Source organism: Penaeus vannamei, chromosome 30, assembly GCF_042767895.1.
Source record: "Penaeus vannamei isolate JL-2024 chromosome 30, ASM4276789v1, whole genome shotgun sequence".
NCBI lineage: Eukaryota > Metazoa > Arthropoda > Malacostraca > Decapoda > Penaeidae > Penaeus > Penaeus vannamei.
The window spans coordinates 12,478,563-12,483,562 of record NC_091578.1 but is presented as its reverse complement, the minus strand read 5'-3'; the positions used below and the strand labels follow the sequence as shown (position 1 = coordinate 12,483,562).

The 5,000-nt window shown below is 36.3% G+C and overlaps 1 protein-coding gene across 2 annotated transcripts in view; it reads left to right on the top strand.

Moving 5' to 3' along the window:
* The first annotated feature begins 4,787 nt into the window (after positions 1 to 4,787).
* LOC113819512 (prestin) overlaps positions 4,788 to 5,000 on the top strand; it is a 27,603-nt gene continuing 27,390 nt past the window's right edge. The window contains exon 1 of one of the 2 annotated variants that reach the window (XM_027371739.2): positions 4,788 to 4,923. The gene's annotated coding sequence lies outside the window, so the exon portion shown is untranslated. The remainder of the gene's footprint in view (positions 4,924 to 5,000) is intronic. The other variant, XM_027371740.2, reaches the window with a different exon arrangement.

Sequence of the window (5,000 nt, the reverse complement as noted above, 5' to 3'; positions counted from 1 at the left end):
GAGTGATAATGATAACATCAACTATAATAATAAAGGTAATCATAATAATGATAATCATAAAGGTAAAGATAAAGATAATGATAACAATAATAATGATGATAATAATTACGATAATGTTAATGGTAATAATATCAATAACAAGAAGAATGGTGATAATAGTGATCATTTTTGTAATAATGATGAAAATAATAATTATGATAATAATGATAATCAAGGTGAGGATGAGGATGATAATTATGATAACAATAATAATAATAATGATAATGACAATAATAATGATGATTATAATGATAATAATGATAATAACAATAATAACAATAATGATAATAACATTAATAACAATAATGATAATAATAATAACAATAATGATAATAAGAATAATAACAATAATGATAACACTAATAATGATAATGATAATAACAATAACTGTAATAATAATAACAATAACAATGACAATCCGAAGGAGAAGAAGAACAACAATAGCAACAACAAAGTAAATTATCTGGAAAAACCGGGACAAGAACTATTTTCTTCCTAGATTCCAAGTAGTGGTGCGACTTCGAAAAAAGAACGGCGTTAGTTGCCATGCCCTGTCCCTGACTTTTTTATCGTATATTCACTAACTGGATTCTACTACCACTGCTGTTACCACTGATATTACTACTATTGCTATCATTATTGTTACCGATGCTACAACTACTACTATGCTACTACTACTATTACTGTTACCATTGCTTATAATATACAACTACTACTACTATCACCACTACTACTGCTGCTACTACTAGTACTATCGTGTGTATGTGTGTGTTACTCTTAGTATTCGTAGTAGTATAATATCAACGGCATTAACAAAATAATCTTAATGGCTATAAAAACAAAAATCGACATAATCAAAAAGACAAAATAGATAAGAAGATAAGATTAAGGGAGAGAAGAAGGTGGAGGAAAAACAATGGGTAAGATTTTTTTTCTTTCTCTTTTTCTTTCTTTCTTCGCCGAGGCAAAAACACTTGAGAAGTTTGTGTTCGAGTAGCCTCGGTGAATTCCCATACAGCATTCCACTTACCTGCCCATTATCAATTGATTAACACCACTTACCTTTCCATTATTAATTAATTACCGCTTCTTACTTGCCCATTCTCAATTGATTACCGTCTCTTACCTACCCATTATCAATAAATCAACACTACATACCTGCCCAATATCAATCAATTACAGCCCCTTACCTGTCCATTATCAATTAATTACTGCCACTTCTCTGCCCATTATCAACTAATTACCTCCACTTACCTGTCCACTATCAATTCATTATAATCAACACTCATTAATCAAGAACTTCTACCTGTCTAGTGCATCTCAACCTCAGTAACAATATTTCTGTAACAAAAAAATGGAAGAATAAAACAAGGGGCAAAGAAGAGGAAATGTGGGTGGTAGGAAAAGGGAGAGATATAATGGAGACTAAAGATAATAGATCATTCATAGATAAGCTGAGATTATGGTGACATCTGTAAAGACGAGCATGTAGAAAAGGCGATTTTCTTCCTAATTCTCCTAAAAGCGACTACTACTACTAACATTACTACTACCGCTACTACTATTACTAATATTACCACTACTACTACTACCACTATTACCACTACTGTAACTATAATTGCCACTACTACTACTATTACTAATACTACCACTACTGCTATTAATAATACTGCTACGACTACTACTACCACTACTACTAATACTACAACTACTGCTACTACTGCCACTACCATTACTAAAACTACTACTACTACTATTACCACTACCACTACTACTACCTCCACAATTACTACTACTACCACTACTACTACTACTACTGCTGCTGCTCCTAATACTATTACTATTTCTTCTACTAATACTATTAACAATGATAATGGTAGTATAAGTACTACTATTACTAAAACTACTACTACTTCTTCAACGTGTTTTGGGCTGAGAATTCATCGGCCATAATTCTTCACTTCCGCAATGTAGTTATTATCGATTGTCCAAAAATACTTGATTACGTCTTTAGCTTTTCTTTATATTATTATTTCTATTGTTGTTGTTGTTTTTCTTTCTTTCTTTTTGTAAGCATGTAAATATTGGCTAATATCTTTAATTTTCTAGATTCTCTTGCTGAGGATTGCTATGGACAGCACCTCGCTATTATATATATATATATATATATATATATATATATATATATATATATATATATATATATATATATATATATATATGTACATATATATATATATATTTTTTTTTTTGTAGTAAGATTTGTAGAGATTAAAAGAAAATATTAGGCCTAAACGTATTAAAACACTCGTAAAAGGACTATAATTGGAGTTTGAAGGGGATGTGGTTTTAAAAAAAGTGGGCGTGTCTCAGCATGTACGGGGCACCCTGATTGGCTGGGACATGTGGAAATCCCAATGAGGAAAAAAAACGGAAGAAAATTGAGGACGCTTGGCAAGAGAGGTGTATAGAGACTTTAGACGGAAGGTAATGACTCTAGGAAAGGGCAGTCTTCATCTGAATTCTGTACTGAACACGCCACGGGCCAGGAGCTAAGTGAGGGACCATTTTCGTTGATGTAGACTCCCATAGAGCTCCATAGTTACAAAGCTTGCCCCTTTAGACTTGTAAACAGATCTCAAGAAGTTGCCTTTGGACATTGTTTTTGTTTTTGTTGTTGTTGTTGTTGTCTTATGAAATTGATAACTCAGTCATTGGTGGCCTTTAACTTTATAAATAAGAGTTTGTGGCCCCGGCTTGGATACATAAACTCTAACTTAACACATCACTGAACTTCTTTAACTTATGTCAAGGATCACCTATTACTGGGTATCCATAGCTCATAATCGGCCATTCACCTTCTCTCCTTCCATAGGACTCATCCCCGCGACCCTCGCAGAATATATGAATATACACGTGTGTTTAATCAGTAATGATGGTATGATGAAAGTGATGAATAATGAAAAATATAGAAAAGTTATGAATAGCGATGTAAAGATAAGTTATCGATGAATATAAACAACAGAAAAAATATCCATTAAATTGATAAGAATTATTGCAAAGGTGTAACAGGATCAATCGCAGTGATCTATACACATTAGACCAAATATCTGTTTACGAAATGAAAGAGAGAGAGAGAGAGAGACAGCATACGGTAAATGTTTTCACTGATGATTTGGCTACAAAGGAAAGTGCGGTTAAACCAGAAAGCAAAAGGTTTAAGAATTGTGTTTAGTGTGTTAGAGAAAGAGGTGTGATGTTTTTTTGTTATTCTGGTCGTGTTTATCATCGGGCTCTTGGCTCGTGAAAGATAATGTGGGTGATTTAGTTGCGAAGACTTGAGACGAGTGATAAGGTTGAGGGTGTATGGTCCCTGGTGGTCATGGCCATGGAATTTAATATGGAGCATTGCGTATCGGCGTGTGTATGTGTATGTGTGTGTGTATGTGGGTGTATGTGTGAGTGTGTGTATGTGTGTGTATGTGTGTGTGTGTTTGTGTGAAATGTCATAGATATATATAATGTTGCCTATTATCGTATGCTCTTTTGCAATGTGTATCGTTATCATTAATTTCATTATAATTAGCAATGTTACCATCGTGGTAATTTCATCGTTACCACAATGATTAATGAAATGAAAACTGTTGGAAAGCGATGGCCGGGAATCGAACCGGGTCAAGTGCTTGGAAGGCAGCTATGCTCACCACTATACCACCATCGCCTTACAGCCATTAGAGATGTGACAAAATTTATCACACTTTCTTTGCTACTTGTGGTGGTGACGTGCAGTCAAGTTACTCTGTCTACATATCTACCGAATTGCTATCTGTGTGTGCGTGTTTTTGAAAGTGTGTTTATTTTTACGCATAATGTTTAATATGCATGCGTGGATATTTTCGGATTCGTGGACAGTCCGGCCCGACCGCGAGATAGGCTTCGCAATGGCGGATGGTGCAAGGGAAGGACGCCGGGCCGAATGCGCAAGTAGGGGGCGAACACAGCCGCGAATATCCTAGTTTTTTGGGGTTTTTGGTTTATTGTCCTTGTTTATCTAATTATTAATTTCGTTGTCGTTTGTTTATAGCCGTTGCGATGATCTCGAGTTTTTATTTTTTATTTATTTATTTTTTTTTTTTTGCGTAAAAAGGAAAAGTAATAGAGTTGGTGTCCTGTTGATTTACTGCGTAGAAAACGGGGAGTGACTCAACTGCTTTTCACCGGCACGAAAGGGAGAATAAAGAGACTAGGATGAATTTACTCTTTGTGTTTTTAAGCTCTTTAAGCTTTGATGTTCAATTTTCTTGCAAGGTTTGGAAGGTTGAAAGTTAGTTAGATATGATAAAAAGATAGATGGAGAAAATATAGGAGTGGAAGTGAGGAGGAAGTGTGAAGGTGATAGAGAGAGAGAGAGAGATAGAATGTGTCTGAGAGAGAGAGAGAGAGAGAGAGAGAGAGAGAATGTATCTGAGAGAAAGAGAAAGAGAGTATGTGTGTCTGAGAGAAAGAGAGAGGGCATGTGTGTCTGAGAGAGAAAAAAAAGAGAGATACAGACATACAGAAAAACTACAGCATCACCTCATTTCGAAACCTCTTCGCAACCGCTCCATTTTCCCGGGCCGGTCCGCACTTCCCTCCCCGAAATAGTCTCGTCATTCATGTCAGGAACGCCTAACGACTCAGCAAGTGCCACGGGCCTCGCCGCGAAAGCTGATAAGGCGCGAACCCGCCCTGGAATCCCGACAGGCTGTCCCGAGATCCCGAGCGAGGGAGTCGACGCCGCTCCTGAGTGTGGCCGACGGCTGCGCGTGTTTGAAAGCCGGTTTAAGAAGCGCGATTCGCTGCCTTCGCGGCGTCGAAGTCTCCCAGACGCCGGACTGTTTTGTGGTAAAATAGCCCTTATGGAATTGTGATGAGTTAGCCATCTACTGGTTAATTGATATGTTTACTTGGTTTATGTTTTT